A 20,366-nucleotide genomic window follows, 5' to 3' on the forward strand; every position below is an offset into this window, starting at 1 on the left:
AATCATGTTTGATTTCATACTCATGGTTGATACTTGACAATGGTCAAACAAGGCAGCTTCAACATTTCACAACTTTCTATATTGTCAAACAGATCCCAGTTTAATATCACTTTGATCATCAAAAGCTTTACCTTTCAGCCCATTATTATTTCATGTCCCTCTAGGGGCTTCTCACTATTTTTCGCTTTCATGTCGTCACCAAATATTGTATTTACAGTATCTTCTATGATGTTATAGATAGTCATAAAAAGGAAAGTTTTCCTCAACAGAGGTTGAGAGCAAGTCCAAAAAAACCTAACTTTCAAAAATCTCAAATCCTATAACTTTCAAAAATCGCTGAGTCCTATAAAACCAAACTTTCAAAAATCAAGCGGACATTGTTGAGATTATACAATTTGAGTCTACTATGGAAAAAAAACTATTAGATGGTCCTGAACCATATAGCCCACCAGGTGGTCCTGTCCAATTGAAACTCATATTCGGTTTCGTTTAATATCTTAATAAACTCTCTTAAATTCACTTGTTAGTTGGAGAATTGCGATTGGATTAGACCTCTTCCCAAATTATGCAAGCAAATGTATTAGCTTTATTTAGCTTTTTTACTTTCTCAGAATTATAAAGGGAAGGTTGGTGTGCAGAATCCTTAGTTGACAGCGTCTCAGAATTACAATATTAACAATATTTATACAACAGAAACGATTGATTACAGGGCATTGCATCAATATTTCATTCCTGGCTAAAGCAATCATACTGAGAACAAGGAAATAATAATCTAATCTCCAAGTTTTGACTTAATGCATGCCATAGGGCTTCAAAACACCGTCAGCATCAAGCTATAAGATAAAATATATCCGACTAAACATTATGGCATGTTCAGATTGGATACTGCCCTGATTTCACAAAATCCCAAAAAGAGGAGCAAGATCCAGTCAAGCTCAGTCCAAAAATCTTATTATGAATCACTACAATCGTACCACCGAAGGAGCTGATCTTGGGATTACATCCAGCTGCACCGAAAGATGAACGCAGTTCAAAGAATGTGGATATTCATACCTCATCAAATAACAGGACTAACTTCTTTCTGCAGATTTCGTTTGTCGTTAGCATTAATCCAATACTGACCTGCATTTTCCCTACAAGCACCTAATCTGAGCTCCAGGACTCGGCAGCAACCCGAAATTACAAAGCCTTTGAGAAGCATGGCAGGTTCTCCAAGTGCCATGAACAGAACAGAATCCACTAATTCCTCGTAAGATACAGGACCCATTACAGCAACACAAATTGTGGATCACATGGACCTATCAAAAAATCACCTGCATTCACCTATAAAAGCAGCATTTCAGCATTCTGTGAAAAAAAGCATTGTGGTTATAGTCCTCAGCAATGGGTTCAAGATCAGATCAAAGAGGAACAGATCCCCAATAACTTGTACAAAGGCATCAATCCTTCAGTTTCTACAAGAATCAGAAACGATTTCTGTACTCGTGTGATTCACTTCCCAACTCAGTCATATTTTGTCAGAAGTTTCAAATACAGAATCAAGATCACAGTCCAGAAAGAAGCCTTGGCCAAATATTTAGAATGAAACCACTGAACCCATAGTTTATCCCAACATATCCCCAACAAAGACATATTTTAGAAGCACAGTCCAGATCCTGGATTTTCCTGATATTAAAACCTCCTTTTCCAATTTACCAAAACTTGAATGCATATATAAACTTAAATTACGATAACAACAATTACCAATATTAAGCAAGTAGATGAGCAGATTCAGGTCCTGGCTTTACGAAAAGAAGAATATAAGAGGGAGAAAAAAAGGAAAGAAAACATTTAGCCCCAAGCATTCCCATACCAAAGTACATCCTCTCAACATCAGAAAAGCAAAGACAGGAAATTCAACTAACAGAAGAAAAAAAAAATCCACTTTAAAAGTAGCAAGTTCCACTTCCATGGGTTCCCATAATTCTTGTTCAATCTTTCCATTTTTTGTTGCAATCTGTCACTTGGTTATGTGGGTTTCAAGGTTTCACTTCCATTACAGATGGTACATGCACAATGAGCCAATGATCTATTCGTGTCTGTGGGTGCACTCTGTCGAAGAATCCCTTTTGCATTTCAATAAGCCAGAGTTCTCTGTTTTCTGAGGTGTCGAATGCCAGGGGGCACCTAACATATACATGCAAAGCCCAATATGTAGTACTTCCAGAAGAGGCAAAGTTCCTTCCTCTATAATTAATGAACTTAGCATACCCATGTCCATTAGAGTTACCTGCTTAAGTTTCTGAAAGCCATTTGCCTTGAAACACAAGCCGAAATGTATGCATCCCATATACAGATTCAGGCACATTAGATTCAGCAAAGCTTGCAAGGCTTCTAGCGGATCATCAAGTAATCTGGAAAAGCTCATACACAAAGTGACTAGATTTTAAAGTTTCGGAATCCAGCCAACTTCTTTAAATATCCAGACAAGTGGAGACTTCGAAGACGTTGAGGCGGGGATGATACAGATTCTATATTCAATGTCCCAAATGATTGTAGTACATAAAGACTTCTAAGATGTTTCATATTCGCAATGGAGGCCATTTCATATTTGCAATGGAGGCCATCAGATGTTCCCCATTTACATTTGTCAATGCTCCGACACCCAACTTCCTCAACTCTTTCAAATATCCCAGTTCTCTAGTTATCCCTTATATCATCTGCCTGCACAAAATGCAGCTTCTACAGCTCCTTTAAATGTCGAATCCCTTTGTGCACCTTCACTCAACAAGAAATTGGCAAACAAGCCATCCATTTTTTTTGGGTACACCAATAGATGTCGTAGTTTCTGAAGCTCATAAATCTCAATTGGTAGCTCATCCACGAGGGAATATCTCAGATCTAAAGTCTGTAAGTTGTGTAGCATTCCCATGGACTTTGGAAGTATCTTCACTTTCGTGTTCCTCACACTGAATTACCTCAAATGGTATAGGTCCCCAACTTCTTGTGGAATATTATCCATAGGAGCACCTTCAAGATCTAACACCTTTACTAACTTCAGTTTTGCAAACAATGATCCGAAAAATTTAGGCAGCACTTGGTCCACTCCAACAAAACAGGAATGAGCATGAACATCATCAATGGTTTCTAGAGCATTATATATATCATTGTGAAAACACAATCGCCGAGGTTGTCCATCAAAACTTGAGTCCTCCGCCACAACTTCACTAAAACTCAAATCCTTAGCTTTTGTAGTGATGATGACATGAATCAAACCATGCATTCGGTAACTACGGGCTTTTGAATCAATACTTGCGTCTGACACTTGAATTAAGCTTTTGTGAATTAGCCCGTAGATCTTGAATTAAGAAATATTGATTCAAAAGCCCGTAATTGCCAAGTGCATGGTTTGATTCATGTCATCATCACTACAAAAGCTAAGGAGTTGAGTTTTAGGGAAGTGTGTTTCCTTCAGTAATTTCTTGCTCCACCAGCAGCTTCTATAATATATCTGTACCAGGAAACACCAACATATTCATGGTCCTCATTTCTTGTTTGTGTGATTCCTCAAGCGGATTGAAGCCAAAAACTATAGTCCATGTATGCATGTGCTCAGCGATGGCAGGAATAATCAATTTCTCAACTTTGAGAGAGCAGAGTGCCTGAATAAAGAAATGTAACAACATAAATTATTGGCACAAAACTGATCATCAGAAGGAAAAATAAAAAACGGTTACTGAAACCAAAAATAAAAATGAATTTCTCAGGATTTGAATAAAAAAAATATGTAGTCAAAATGTCAACGAACGACCTAAGATGCCAACCCACAGTGCATATGTACATATGCGTGCAGCTGTAGAAATATGCATGTGTTTATGCATATAACATCTTAAATACTGCAGATTCTCATTCTGGTCCTCCCAGCCTCCCACATGCATCACTATTAATTATAACAATTGTTCATCCATGTTTCTAACACAATTAACAAAGATTTTTAAATTTTTCTCAAAAAACAAATGCAGCGAGTTAAAGCAAACTAACTAAGAATTGTAGGTTTAGGCCTCAAGCTCGGACTAATTATTCTTTGAAAACATGATTTTGTTTTGTTTAGATGCTTTGCCACATAAAAATGCAAGAAACAATATTACTGTACCGATTCAATGGCACAAAGAAGCCGGCGCATCATCCCTTGGCGTCTGTATATATGGCGTGTCCCAATGAATGGCATCTCTGCAAGCTGGGTCCCACGGGTCCTAACCAGGCAATAAACAATTCAAGGATTAGAACATTTTGCAAATGAGTGGAAACCAGCAACCTTACTAATAAAGGTGTTTGTTGAGTAAGACAGCTTTCGAGCCCAAGCCCCACAAGCCCCAACCAATGAAGTGGGGACCGGGAATGCTACAGGCTCAAAACCTTTGGCCGTTCTTTTTAAATGGGGGAGCCTGAGGAATGCTGATCAAAATACATGTGATGCATGCACACACAAAGCATAAATAACATAAGCCCACTTAAAAGGGATTAATCTATCTAATGGAAATTGGAGTACCCGAAACATGAAAATGATAAATGACTCAACAAACTCAAAAAGACAAACCCTTAGATCTAGTTACTTTTATATACAACATACTTATTTTTGATAAGTATGTTCTATAATATTCAAAATTTATTCAAAATTCTATATTCTATCCTTTTCTCTATTCATATTAGTATGAATGGCTAAGAATGAAATAATAGTTCATTGCTAAGATTCCATTAGTTTATTAGATACTAGTTCATCAGATTATAACTTATAAGTTCATAACCCTAGCCCATTCCCATTTTGGGCGAAATGGATCTACTAATTCTTTGATTCCAGTAATGTAAGAGTGATCTTTAATTAAGAAATAGTCCCTAGAAGCTAAAAAAGAATATCCTGAGCAATTGCAATAATTGGTTTCATTGATATGCCTAGTATAGTGGATGCTATCACACATACAATCATACTCAGTTTGACAGAATTGTTTGATCTTAATAATGAGTAATATTTTTAATATGTGAAAATCCTCAAAGTGATAAGAAAAATGGTTCGTATCATTACTTCCATTCTCCTTTGCAAATGAAAGTTTATTTTACACAATTACAAAGCTAAGTTCTAAAAGCCAGACATTATTAAGTTGGACAGATGTAAACATTGGTTATGCGAAAACAAAATTATTGCAATATTGCACCCAAAAAATAAAAAAATAAAAAGATTAGTTGATTGTGGGGGCCTAGTACAACAATTTTCTAAGACCCATGAAAGGCTGGCCAAAGGGAGCAAGATCAGTTGGGTTCTGCTTAGCCAACAAGATAGCAGCCAAAGCACAATTCACTATGACACTTCCAATTCAGTGCTGCCATTCTCAGATGAGGAAGAAACTTGGATGATAAAACCAGGAATCACCTCCTTTATTAAGTGGACTGTCTCTTGAGACCATGAAGAGGGAGACAGCCTGCCCCTATTTGTTATTTTGCAAAGCTGCAACTATATTTAGGTCTTAACATTTTGCAATATTGGGCATCCAGAATGTGTCATTTAATTCTTAGTGTGCGCAGAAAAATGAATGACCTGAAAGTTGTATGCAATATGTAGACAACCATAATGAGAGGCAATATACCTGATGGATGCTGCAGAAATTATTTCATCACCCCTCTCCAAAATAGCAGTATAGAAGCCACTATAGTTCAGCTGACTGAAGTTTGATCTATGTAGAAAAAATAAAATCACATGGTAATCAATCTCATAAACAAACACACAAATACATACGTAAAGGTTCTCTCTCTCTCCCTTCCTCTCTCTCTCTCTCTATCCATATAATATATATGTGTGTGTGTGTGTGTGTGTGTGAGATAGTGGTTACAGAGAAGTGACAACATAACAACCGTAAACAAAATTAATTTATTTAAGCTTTAAACTTGGGTTAAGACTAATATGATTACAATTAAAGAGGGCATAATTGAAAAGTAACAAGACATAATGCAGTTAAAAAGCAGCCAACAAAATTAAGGACAAAATTGTAACGTTGAGATTTAGTGGAGCTCAGTCGATCAATGAATGGAGCTCGTTTAGGCTACCTGAAGTAGAAAAGAATAATAAGGTTAAATGGCAATTGTCACCCCAAGGATAACACAAAATCATTTGAATTGCCTATACATAGGTGGTCTTCTGGGAGGACGAATAAGCAAAAGAAGAAAGAAAGAAGGAAAAAATAAATAAATAAAGGAATGAGAAATAGAGTGAGGAAGGACAAAAAGGAAAGAAAGAGAGGAAACAGATCAGATCAGAGAGAGAGGGAGAGGGGGAGAGAGAATTTAGAATAGAGGAAGGAACTCTCATTCTTTTAGAGTAGGGCATCGGACCCACTCTCACCAAAATTAAAGTCTCTACGCTTAAAATGAAAAAGTTCAAATAGAAAATAGTAAATAATTAAACATGGACTTGAAGGCTAAGACAATAAATTGCATTTAGCAAAAAACCTGAGTTGGAAAGTGTGTTTCCCTCAGTAATTTCTTCCCTCAGTAATTTCTTCCCTCAGTAATTGCATTCATGGTCCTCATTTCTTGTTTGTGTGATTCCTCAAGCGGATTGAAGCCAAAAACTACAGTCCATGTATGCATGTGCTCAGCGATGGCAGGAATAATCAATTTCTCAACTTTGAGAGAGCGGAGGCCTGAATAAAGAAATGTCACAACATAAATTATTGGCACAAAACTGATCATCAGAAGGAAAAATAAAATATGTTTACTGGAACCGAAAAAAAAAAAGAATTTCTCAGGATTTGAATAAAAAAATAGGTAGTCAAAATCTCAACTAACGACCTAAGATGCCAACCCACAGTGCATATGTACATATGCATGCAGCTGCGGAAATATGCATGTGTTTATGCATAAAACATCTTAAATACTGCAGATTCTCATTCTGGTCCTCCCACCCTCCCACATGCATCACTATTAATTATAACAATTGTTCATCCATGTTTCTAACACAATTAACATAGATTTTTATATTTTTCTCAAAAAACAGATGCACCAAGTTTAAGCAAACTAACTGAGAATTCAGAATTGTCCAAGGTTGAGTTAAGCGTCTGTGAATTAGCCCGTACATCTTGAATTAAGCATCTGCGTCAACGCAACTATTGATTCAAATGCCCCGTAGGTGCCGAGTGCATGGTTTCATTCATGTCATCATCACTACAAAAGCTAAGGAGTTGAGTTTTAGTGAAGTTGTGGCGGAGGACTCAAGTTTTGATGGACAACCTCGGCGATTGTGTTTTCACAACGATATTTATAATGCTCTAAAAACCATTGATGATGTTCATGCTCGTTCCTGTTTTGTTTTTGGAGTGGACCAAGTGCTGCCTAAATTTTTCGGATCATTGTTTGCAAAACTGAAGTTAGTAAAGGTGTTAGATCTTGAAGGTGCTCCTATGGATAATATTCCACAACAAGATGGGGACCTATACCATTTGAGGTACTGTGAGGAATACGGAAGTGAAGATACTTCCAAATTCCATGGGGATGCTACACAACTAACAGACTTTAGATCTGAGATATTCCCTCGTGGATGAGCTACCAATTGAGATTTATGAGTTTTAGAAACTACGACATCTATTGGTCCACCAAAAAAAATGGATGGCTTGTTTGCCAATTTGTTGTTGAGTGGAGTGAAGGTGCACAAAGGGATTCGACTTTAAAGGAGCTGCAGAAGCTGCATTTTGTGCAGGCAGATGATATAGGGATAACTAGAGAACTGGGAAATTTGAGAGAGTTGAGGAAGTTGGGTGTTGGAGGATTGGCAAATGCAAATGGGGAACATCTGATACACTGCAACTCAGAAGAAATGCTGTAATACAACTTTTCCAGTTCGAATAAAACCATTTTTTTGCTTGACAAAAATCCGCCTATTGCCACAATTGCAAGCGGCAACCCTTCACACTTCTCAACAATTTGAAGAGAAATTTCCTTCAGCACTGGCGGACAGCGATCCCCAAAGTCCTTTTGGAATGTTTTCCGGCAAAAGAGTTCCCACTCCGTGTCTGGACAGATAGAGGCTTCAGTAGGTGCATGTAATCAAATGAAGATTCTTCGCAAGAAGATGCAAAATTACAATCGGGAGTAGTAATGATTACTCGACTGCATTTGTCGTTCTTGGATAGAGCAAGGCTTATAAAATTCCAAAAATTCACTTTAAACACATCGTCAAAAACCACCAAATAGCTCTTCAGTCCTAGATATCTCCTTAACATTTCAATGAGCTCAACTTCCTTCATTGAGTCAATTTCTTCAGGAAAATTAAATTTTCTTGATTCGTAGAATTGCTTCACCATTGTTTTGAGGAGATCCTCCATCTTGTACTGAGGGACACCAATCCAAGCATGACAGTCAAAGTGTCCAATCAGGCTGTCATAAAGCTTCTTGGCCAGAGTAGTCTTTCCCAGTCCACCCATGCCCACAACTGAAATCACCCTGCGCATCGGTTGTTCTGCCAAAAGCTTGCTTGTCAATTCATCTCTGACAGATTCAATACCTAGAACTTCATTTTCAGATATGAAACGGGAAGCCACCCGAGGGTCAAGCCATGTGCTATCTTTAATGCCACTGCTTGATGCTTGTTCTAAGGAACTGAATCCAAACCTGTCAGCTCTTTGCTTAATGTTACTTAAAGTGGTTTTTATCTCTTGAATCTCAGAAGCTGTTACAATAACGACGAATCGAACTAGATTTCTATAGAAAGCCATGAAATCATGCTGATGATGTTTCCTTTGCCACGTGAAGTACATACTCATCAATAACATCTTCAATCCTTTAAGAAACTTTTCTTACATCTTTAACCCAAAGTAGCAGACCTATGTCCTTTTTTTTTTTTTCCTGCCCTAGCATCTGCATCCTCCAAGAAACACAGTATGTACTCCAATTCATCTCTAAAGCTGGCTACTTCTTTGTGCACGTCTGTCAACAATTTGGCTTCGTTGGTTAGCAGTGGGGCCAAATTGCTAATAACAAAGCTCACCGCAGTTCCTGCCATTATTTTGATCTACTTAACCGAACTAGAGAGCTAGGTGTTCTTTGATGTAGATTGAAAATTATACTAAATTCTGAAGATGATGGATCCTGCCACAAAGAGAGAGATACAAATTGAGATGTAAGAGAGCGTAATTCAAATTAAAAATAAAAACTGTGTGAGAATAATAAAAGAGACTAAAATTTGAAAATTAATAATTCTTCATCATCATCCATCCCATACTAACGGGGTCGGCCACATGGATTCTCTTTTTCCAATCTTTTCTATCATAAACCATTTCTCTTACTAGAATTAATTTTTTATAATTATTTCTTATCCATGATCCCATGTTAGTTTTGGTCAACCTTGTTGTCTTTTACCTTCTATGCAAATTAATTTTCCTCTCCTCACAGGCACACCTATAGCCTATAGCACCAAAGACACGACGAAGGCATTCAATTATACTGCGGAACACACCGGCAGCCCAAATAAGTCACAAATAGCACCGAACACACCGATAACCCAATAAGTCACAAATAGCACCAAGAGACCCTTAGCACATTTCGGATGCTAAGGGATACCCCAGAATAGGATCCTCCCTACACTATCGTACACACCAAAAGACTACCCTAGGGTTTTGCTCTACCAAAGCAATTGCAGCAAGAGAGAAGAAAGATATTAGGCTCTTGTACCATATTTGTAAATAATAAAATATAGGGTTAATTTCAGTGACACCCCTTTAGGTTTGGCCAAATATCATGCTCAAATATCTTTTGAAAATAACTATCACTTATGTCCATTTCTATTTTTCTATTGAAGTCTCTGTTAAAAACATGAGCAAAGACAACTTTGCCCTTAATATTTTAATCCTATTTATTCCAAAATATTAGATTATTTAAATGACCATTATACCCCTCAAGTGTGTATATATATAACATAACAATTAAAAACATAATAATAATAAATTAATAAAAATGTCAGCATTTAAATTTTCAAACCCATGTAACTTGATCCAAACAATAAATGTGAATTTCTTTTATATTTCAATCTTCAATGCCCTGAGTTTACTCGCAAGGATAAAGCTCAGGTTCCCAAACACCGTAAACCCCTCCCACCAAGATCTCACACATCCCTGAAAATTATCTGCCCTAAGCCACATGTTTTCAATACAAAAAGGAGTGACCCTTGACCCCAGCCCACCACAATCTAACACGAGGGATATGATCCGACGTCGGTCTGGCCAAAGCTTCCTAGGCCACATCCGGCAACTTCTCCCAGTCACCGGAAATGAGAAATCTATCCAAGCGTGAAAGCATGGGGGACTCTCTGCTACTAACCCATGTAAAAGTTGCTCCGTCCAACGGCAAATCATGAAGATGGTGACCATCAATGAACTCCGAAAACTGTGCCATCGCCGGAGTTCACCCTCCTCCTGTCGATCTCTCCAAAGGAGAACAAACAACATTAAAATCCCCTCCCACACACCACGGAAGGCCCCACTGTTCCTTCACAGACCCCTTTCTTCACAGATCCTAGCTCCTCCCAAAAAAGGTACCTCTCCCCATCATTCACTGGACCGTACACTCCAGAAAACATCCACCGGAACCCATCCTCCTCCATGGAAAAAGCGCATAAAATGGAAAATATCCCTCTCCACACATCCGATTTCAAAACCCACCTTCTATCCCACATCACCAAAATACCCCCAAACGTCCCGACAGCCTCCAAAGTCTCCCAATCAACAAATCTCCCACCCCACAAACTCCTTACAACCCTATCCGAGATAACAACCATCTTTGTCTCCTGCAAGCATACCACATGCACACCCCACTTCCTCACTGCCATTTTCACCACTTTCCTCTTGTTCGGGTCATTGAGGCCTCGGACATTCCATGATAAAATGCGGCACTTCATTAAAAACCAGTGAATGGTCCCTCCCCTTTCCTTCTCCCTCTACCTCTCTCACTGCTCCTCTCCCTCCCCACCCCATTCTTCCCATCATAATTGACATCAGAAATGAGACCACGTAGCTCCCTTCCCCCCCTCCACGGAGACGTCCTCGTCATCATCCTAACTGTCCTGTCCTTGCATTCATCAACTTCCACACTCTTCCCCTCGGCAATTGTATGTAACACCAACCGAGCTTGCTCCTCATTTGGCTCAAAGGAAACACCCAACATACTGCTCACAGCATCTATATTTTCTTTGACCCATTCCAACCCTCTATCATCCCTGCCTAAAACAGAGGAATCCCTCCATGACTCATCCGGTGGTAGTATAGATAGTGGTTGCATCATCTCCAGACTCTTAAATCTCTTGCCTTGGCAACAACCCCATACCATCCATTGCATCATCACCCACCGTCATGTCTCTAACATTATACGCAGAGAAATCAGATCCTTTGCATGTCAAAGGTGTACAAAAATCCCCTTCCACCTCATCTGCTACGGTATCTGAACCAAAATCCAGAAGACGATTTAATCCCTTCAATCCCTTGTTGACCCCACCCCATTCTTCCCATCATAATTGACATCAGAAATGAGACCACGTAGCTCCCTTCCCCCACTCCACGGAGACGTCCTCATCATCATCCTAACTGTCCTATCCTTGCATTCATTAACTTCCACACTCTTCCCCTCGGCAATTGTATGTAACACCAGCCGAGCCTGCTCCTCATTTGGCTCAAAGGAAACACCCAACATACTGCTCACAGCATCTATATTTTCCTTAACCCATCCCACCCCTCTATCATCCTTGCCTAAAACAGAGGAATCCCTCTATGACTCATCCGGTGGTAGTACAGATAGTGGTTGCATCATCTCCAGACTCTGAGTCTCCTCCCATGGCACCAACCCTATACCATCCATTGCATCATCACCCACCGTCATATCTCTAACATCATACGCAAAGAAATCAAATCCTTTGCATGTCAAAGGTGTACAAAATCCCCTTCCACCTCATCTGCTACGGTATTTGAACCAAAATCTAGAAGACGATTCAATCCCTTGTAGACCCACAATTCCTTCAGGCAGCCTCGTTGCTCAACCGAAACCTCGTATTTCTTCCCACACAAACCGTGAACCCATCCTCAACATCCTGCGGATCAACAGCTACTGCAGACCCTCCCTTATCTGAAGAATGCAACAAAGTTCCCATCACATCCTCCGGTTCTGCAGACAACACACCCTCTGTATCCCTTTCTGCCACAAGTGATAACAACCCAGTCATCTCCGACAACCCATCAAAGTTCTCCCCATCACCACTCCTCAACATCCAACAAGGAGTACAAGAAGAAGGAGCAGAGAGGGAGCTCCAAGAATGATTAAGAACAGACATACCCGATTGTAAAGGAAGATCATTCTGGCACACCCATTTCTTTTTCTCTTTCCTGGTTCTTCGCTATTATGACCTCTGTTACGCTTTGGTTTGCTCTGGCCAAGTACACAAGCACTAAGACCACCATCTTCTAAATGCACCGACTTAGAAAGTATCTCAAACCTGTTCCCGAATCCCTCCTCAAACAACAACCACCGTGCCTAAATATCTTCCCCTTTTGATCGTAACCATCAGTGATTGTACTTGCTTTTACCCTAAATCTTTATCAGAACGTGACCATTGTCTGTCAACAACATCATCATCCGAACAAAAAGGGAAAACCTGGGCTTGGGCAGAAGTAAATCTCCTGGATCTCCTTTCCTTTTCCATCAGTCTAGGCCAAAAAACTTCAGAACAAGACAATTGTTTGGGCCCCAAGAGACAGTCCGATCCCGTTTGATGAAACTTGGGCCTGGAGCATAAGGAGCAAGCCCGAAACAAAAACCTAAACCCTTGGGCTTGGACCCATCCCAACCTTTCTGCACCTTAGCCCATCGCTGCCCACCACTTAGCCCAAAAGCAAACCGACCCATACCCCGAAGCTTCAAGCCCTTCCTTCGCGTGATCCTTCACATTATGATACAGCTGTAGAACGCAAAGACCGAGGGAGACCATCATTCCTATCATGTGGGGGATTGTGATCCTTCCTTCTCCCACTCGCCTTCAACGTGTACCTATCAAACCGTCCCTGTTCATGCTTCCAACCAGGCCTCTCCGCCCCAACCAGACATTCTAGGCGAACAGAACCATCTCCAGATCTACGAATCGTGTAGCCTCTCCTGTCCATCTTAGGTTTCGCCTCAACTAAAAGAGCGATCTCATTAGACAAGAAGATCTTGAAAGCCCAGGGTCGGTTTTCCACGATGACAAACTTCGGCGTAACTCCTCTGTCCACCACCGTAATAACAATCCGTTCCATCTCATACTTTGAGGCCTCCACCTCCTGAAAACCACCGCAAAGATCCCCAATAGCTTCAAACAACTTCAGGCACCATAGATGGAGCGAAAGACCAAACAAAACAACCCTTTTGTGTCTCGTCAACTTCCTCAACCCAAAAACACCCAACTCAATAGCACCATAAATCAATGAAAAGCTAAGCGTCACCCCAGAATTTCTTACCCCCTCTTAACACCCTCTGAGCTTCCTTTTCCGACGGAAATCTAAACAACAACCGCCCGCCCGGTAAGTTAGAAACCTTGACTCCACAAGTAATCTTTCAAATCTTAGAAGCCCACTCCTCAATCCCTTTCAAACTGCCCACATCTTTGTCAAATCTCCCAACAAGACAAGATTTCAAAGTCTTTCGCGAAGAGCTGTGCTTTGATCATCCACACGAAGAACAATCCCTCTATTTGAATGCACGCTCTCCACTTCTCCCTTCAAATTCAATATCGGGAGACTCGCCACCTCCAAAAACGACTTCATCTTAGCAACATAATCAAGCTTTTGCTCAAACTATGCATTAGTAAACAGCTGCTACGTTTGAGAGACTACAAAGGAACTTCTTATGGGGAGGGTCAGGGAATGAATTTAAGTATCATCTTGTCCGTTGGAAGCAAGTACGTAGGCCCATTCAGTCCAGAGGCCTAGGGATTAGGAGATTAGTGCCTTTTAACAGGGCCTTCTCGGGAAGTGGCTATGGAGGTTTGGTTTGGAATGTCATAGGTTATGGAGGAGAGTTCTTTTGGGACGTTTTGGGGAGGAGGCCGGGGGGTGGTGCTCGGTTTCGGTGACTATTCCCGGAGGGGTGGGGGTCTGCAAAGCTATTCAGAATGGGTGGAATGAGTTTTCCAAGCATATCAGATTCAAAGTTCAGGAAGGTTGGGAGATCCGCTTTTGAGAGGATTTGTGGTGTGAAGATCGTACTCTAGCTTGTTTATTTCCGAGATTGTTTCAGATTGCTGTTGATAGGCATGCCTCGATTGCTGACTGTTATCGGCTTAATAGAGGGAGGATGACTTAGGATGTACATTTTCAGAGATCTGTTCAGGATTGGGAGCTGGATGATATTTACGGTTTCCTGGAGCTTTTGTACAGACAGGAGATTCGTGGTGGAGGTAAGGATTCTCTGGTTTGGGTTCCTTCCTCTCAAGGTACTTTTTGTGTGAGATCCTTTTTCGGTTGTCAATCGGATTCAGCCGGGAGGTTTCCGTGGAAGGTAGTATGGCGTTCCAAGGTGCCGCTTAAAGTGGCTTTCTTTACTTAGACTGTGGTGTGGGGTAAGATTTTGACGCTTGACAATTTGAGGAGGAGAAAACATATCATTATTAACTGATGCTACATGTGTAAGCGAAATGGAGAGTCAATGGATCATTTCCTTTTACATTGCCCAGTGGCCTTGGATTTTTGGAGCCTCTTGTTGGGCCTGTTCGGAGTTACGTGGGTGATGCCTAGATCTACGAGAGGATTGATGGAGGTTTGGAGAGGGGTTCTTTGGGACCTCACGCACGCTAGAGGGTATTGGAGGATGGTGCCCTTGTGTCTATGGTGGTGTTTGTGGAGGGAGCGAAATAGAAGAGCCTTTGAAGGAGATGAGTCCTTGGTTGTTGTTCTCAAGTTTTCTGTTATTGGCTCTCTTTTTTTGGGGTTCGGGTAGACAATGTTGTTCTCCTGAGGAGATGATAGATTTTCTAACTTCTTTGGTGCCTTAGGCCCCTATTTGTTTTTGTATTCGGGACGCGTTCCCCTTTTAAACGCTTTTTATGAATCTTTTTACTTATCAAAAAAAAAAAAAAAAAAAATTAATTGGGGGACCAAACTAGTAATGTAAAATTAAAATTTTAAAATAATATAAAATCATTGTAAGATTTTTATTTATATTTATTATTATTATTATTATTATTATTATTATTATTGTTCATGCTTAATGCCCTCGCTGAAATAGATGGATTAGTTATATTATCTAATACTTAAAACAAAATTCTAATAAAAAACTCTGACTGTCCATCTCAAAAGGTAAGAAATATGGTTTTTAAATTTTTTTTATTTATTATTCCGTAATAATATATTAAATATTAAAAGACCGTTTTTAATATTCAAATATTAAATATCACCTTCAAGTAATCACACACAAGTTAATCCTTTTATTTCTTAGCGTTTATTGAAACATCACTTGCACAACATGTCACATTTTTCTTCCACATAAAAAAAGAAAAAGAAATCGTGTCACAATAAAATCATATTTGTTTTTTTCATTCTTGAGGGTCATTTTGGTCAATTAATAGGAGGTTATAAAGGTAATTTAATGATTCACATGAGTCAATTCAAAAGTCAAAGGGCAACTACGTACTTTTATCATGGTTGGGGTGTCTTTGCTCATTTTACCAAACCCGGGGATGTCATTGTCTAAAAAGTGCTTTAAGTTGTAGATGCTTTAACTCAAACATGAGGGGTGTCAGTGCAATTTACCCTAAAATATATATACGAAACAAGTTTTTTTCCCAAAACAGTAACCGTTAATAATTAAACATCTACAGTATATTATACTTTTATTTAAAACATTTTCTATGAAATCTCGAATGGGTTTTGAAGTAGTATGATTTTAGTCTTTAAATTTTATTCCAAGAAATTTTATATTATTCAGAAATAACATTAGCACATATAGGCACTTTATTTTCACAAATTGTCTATCACATGCTCAATCTCTCACTCTGAGCAATGTTTGCCTCTTTCGATTCTTTTTATCACCAATGAGTTGGCCCAGAAGTAATATCACTTGGACTTTCGCATCTCCTAGCACCAACTGAAATTCGATTTCCATTAGAAGTTAATGATTATTTGGGGTCACGCCTCTATTGCCATACTCAGCGAATTATCCGGCCCGGAGTGAAGATGCACCTTTTCTGGGTCCTCCAGAATTACTCGGGACAACGCCTCGAAAACCCAAAGTTTACTTTAAATATAAATATACTCAGCGAATTATCCGGCCCGGAGTGAAGATGCGCCTTTTCTGGGTCCTCCAGAATTACTCGGTATATATATTTAAAGTAAACTTTGGTTTTTCGAGGCGTTGTCCCGAGTAATTCTGGAGGACCCAGAAAAGGCGCATCTTCACTCCGGGCCGGATTTATTTTTTTTTCTTTTCAAAAAGGAACGTGAATGATCTGAGAAATGTATTTTTCAAATAAATTGAAAAACATGGATCTTCACAATCCAATTTTTAGGGGGCAACTCAGCCAATAATCATGTTTGTTTTCATCATAATCATGGCTGACACTTGACAATTGTCAAACAAGGTAGCTTCACAATCCACAACTTTGTATATTGTCAAAAAGATCCCAGTTTAATACCAGTTTGATAACTTGCTTTTTTACCTTTCAGCCCATTATCATTTTCCATGTCCCCTGGAGGGGGTCGACTATTTTTTAATAAACAAAAGCAATTGTTTCATAATCAAAGCTGTAGTTTAAAAGTATAACCTCAATGGATAATGTATCCAAGTAAGAGTTACGGTAAAAAAAAAAAAAAAAAAAACACAAACAAACAAACAAACATTTTCGCAAGTCAAATTTGAGGCAATAAAAAAAATAAAATAATAATAAAAAATTGAAGGATCAAATCATTAAAAATAATAAAAAATATGATAACTAAAAAAATCATTTGTAAATTGTCAATATCCTTCCAAAAAAAGATGGAATTTATTTGTGAAATAGAATTGAGATGCTTTTAACTACAATCTTACCAACTCCAAAACAGAACCATGTTCAACGACTATTCTGGAATATCACCTTCTTGAAAAAAATTCAGTGACTATGCATATGCAGAATACTTGATTTTTCGGACTTTATTGAGTGGCCAAACAAATTCAAAATTAAGAAAATATCATGTCATTGAAAAAGTTATCGAGTTTAGCTTCAAAACATATAAAGATCATTTTGAAAATCTAAGTAGGGAAAAGATATAGTAAAAAGAAGGGTTAAAATCATAAAACTCCCCTCTATCAATTTGTTGCAGAAAGTCCCACTAAAATTAAACCCCCTGCACTAAAAAACACGTTAACACATTGCCTCCCATTTCCGTTAGAATCTGATAAATCGATATGAATTGACAAATCGATGTAAAATTCAAATAACAATAATTATTATTTTACAAATTACAATTATAACCTTGGTGGGGGTTCATTTCTTGGAATTGGTAAGGCATCAAAACAACAGTGAAGCACTATGCTAATGTGGTGTAATGTTGGTCTTATTGCAATCATTGCATAAGAATAGCTAGTACTCCGTACTAGATGCTTCTAGCATGCTGAGATTAAAAGACTAGATCCATCAATTGGTACAATTTTAACTACAAAAGAAATGAAAATATTAGTACACTATTTTTGTTGCTACTGCAAAATAATCTGACGCTACTCAATAACTACAACTCCTTGTGTTCCTCTATGTCGGCCACAAGCATCCACGAATTACCAGAAAATCCTGTTTGCACTAATTCTATGTATCCACCAATCCATCATAACTGTGCTCTACATCTTATTTCTGGGTCTTTACATAAAATTATATGTATACAATTGATGTGTATATTCATATTGATGATTCTGGAAATGGGGTTGAGTTGAAATTTGATTTGGGTTTTATAAATTTCTTGGATTTTGGTTGAATTTGGGTGCAGAGACTGTCGAAATTGGACATGGGTACAATTTAATCAAGTTCTTTCATGAAACAGGATGATTACAAATATATATATATATATATATTCAATTAGATTCAATAAGTTACGTAAACAGAACCTAACAATTGTTATACTAACCTGATGAGTAAGTTGGAAACAGCTTCTTGGCTTCATCCACGGTGTAAAATTTCAAATCTGCATGCCGAGAGGAATCAATCTGCAAGCGGATCGTCAACGATTCCTCTCTTCGTCAAATCGTCCACTCTAGAGAGAGAGGAGACAGATGAGGAGAGAGATAGGATTCCTCTTTACTGATATAAATCTGTCATGGATCAGACACATAAATTGCCTAATTTGAGTGTATACACTTGAGAGTGTAGTGTTGCATTTGTCCATAAAATATAGGGTAATTTGTATTTACACCCCTCATGCTTGCAATAAATATAGGTAGATAAGAGTGTGATTCAATTAGTTTGCAAACTTGAACAACAAAATCCCTAGTAAGAGTACATAATTGCCCTTTGAGTTTTGAATTGACCCATTTAAATTATTAAAGTAAAATATTAACCTTTATAAATGACCCTAAAAAAAAAAAAAAACTTGTGGCCGCCAATGCCATATGCAAGGCGGCCCTGAGATTGAAAAAATATCGAGAGGTCCTAGGCGAACTTTAATGTGAAGCCCTTTATACATAAAGTTTCACACGCACAAAAATAAATGTCTATTTTTTGAATCCTAAGGAAAATTTTCAAGTTTTGCATCTCTTGGAGGACCTATTTCAACTAATAATTCTCTCATTTTTTTATCAATATTTTTCCAATTTCCTGGATCATTAATGTTCAAAGGAAAGATTATCATTCTCAGTCATATATTCTTCATTTACCAAATCTTCAAGTTCATTCACATTTTCTTCATTTTGATTCTCATTTCTATCTTCATTCATTAAATCTCTATGTTCATTAAGATTTTCTTCATTCATGTGTTCTTCATTCACCAAATCTTCAACTAGACTCTCTGTACGTGTATTGTTCCTAAAAAGCTTATGGATAGCGTCTTTTTGAGATTGAATCAATTTTCTTCTCTCTCTCTCTCTCTTTCATGCCTAGATTCAAATTTTCTTGTAGACATAAATGACAACAAAAAAAAAAAAAAAAAACAGAAATAGAAGTTATAGAATTAAAATATATATATATATATATATATATATATATATATATATATATTTGTTTTGCTGAAATAAAATGTAGATTACCTCAAAATGCAATGCAATGAATATGACACTATAACACCTTTTACTGTAATCAGCCCCTTCACACTAACACTCAAATCAAGCTCCTCCAAGTTGCTCAAAGCACAAAAGTCTACAAAAAATGAAAATTTTGTTGTTTTCATATTAATAAATTTTGTTACTTTATTGTACTTTGTTTCATAAACAATTGGGTGCCCAAATGAATTGACAGATTTATGCTTTATGCCGTTAACATCCAATTTATTATTAGCATGAAAAAAATTGGAATAATATATTTATATATATATATATATATATATATATATATATATATTGAGTAATTGAAGAAATGACTTACCAGTCTGAAGTGATGAGAGCACTCTAAAAGATGGTAGGACCGTAGGATGCTGTAATTGTAAAAATTATAATCCACGATAAGGGCCTTTAGCTTCTTCAAGACTCAAGTTAAAACAAAACCCATACATTAATTTAGCAGTTACAGAGAGAGAGAGGGGGGCAAGCTTAAGAGTTGAGAGACAGCGGCTGAAGCTTGCGAAGGGCGAACCCGAAGTGGAACAGCAGGCGATGGAAACTGAAAGATATGGGTTTTGATTTTTTGAACAATCTGAAATGATATGCCGATATGGGATTTGATATAGGTAATACGTTTTGAACTTTTGATTCTTGCAGACAGATAGATAAACTGAAGTATATGGGTTTTGAACTTCTGATTCTTGTAGATTTTGTAGTTTGCAGTTCCAGAGAGAGAGAGAGAGAGAGAGAGGGGAAGTTCAGACTTGAGAATGATAATAGAGATGGAGGCGATTGGGGAGGCTGAAATGATTTGCCCTAAATATTATTTATTTAATTATTTATTTTTTTCTGGTGGCCTATCATCCATGGGCCTATGGCCCCATAAATTTTGAGGCCCTAGGAGGTCGGCCTTGGTCGCCTTGGGTCAGGGCCGGCCCTAGCCATATGCATACGATAAGGGCGGAGCTAGAAGTTTTTAATTGGGAGACCAAACTAGTAGTATAAAATTAAAATTTTAAAATAATATAAAATCATTGTAAGAATTTTTTTTTTTTTTGTTGTTGGATGCATGTTTAATGCTCTCGCTGAAATAGATGGATTAGTTATATTATCTAATA

At 38.1% G+C, this 20,366-nt stretch overlaps 1 long non-coding RNA gene across 2 annotated transcripts; it reads right to left on the bottom strand.

Moving 5' to 3' along the window:
- Nucleotides 1–534: 534 nt before the first annotated feature.
- Nucleotides 535–18,591, bottom strand: LOC132295387 (uncharacterized). Of its 2 annotated transcripts, none has more exons than XR_009478456.1 (6): nt 18,126–18,591; nt 7,104–9,111; nt 6,478–6,671; nt 5,619–5,705; nt 4,133–4,232; nt 535–3,641 (listed from the first exon to the last, which is right to left on the bottom strand). It is a non-coding gene; the product is annotated as an uncharacterized LOC132295387 (long non-coding RNA). The 2 variants fall into 2 exon arrangements; XR_009478453.1 differs by having other exon boundaries at nt 7,050–9,111; nt 18,126–18,586.
- Nucleotides 18,592–20,366: the final 1,775 nt, after the last annotated feature.

This window comes from Cornus florida, unplaced genomic scaffold, assembly GCF_030987335.1.
Source record: "Cornus florida cultivar Cherokee Brave unplaced genomic scaffold, ASM3098733v1 CherokeeBrave_3.0.0_Hap2_Chr01, whole genome shotgun sequence".
NCBI lineage: Eukaryota > Viridiplantae > Streptophyta > Magnoliopsida > Cornales > Cornaceae > Cornus > Cornus florida.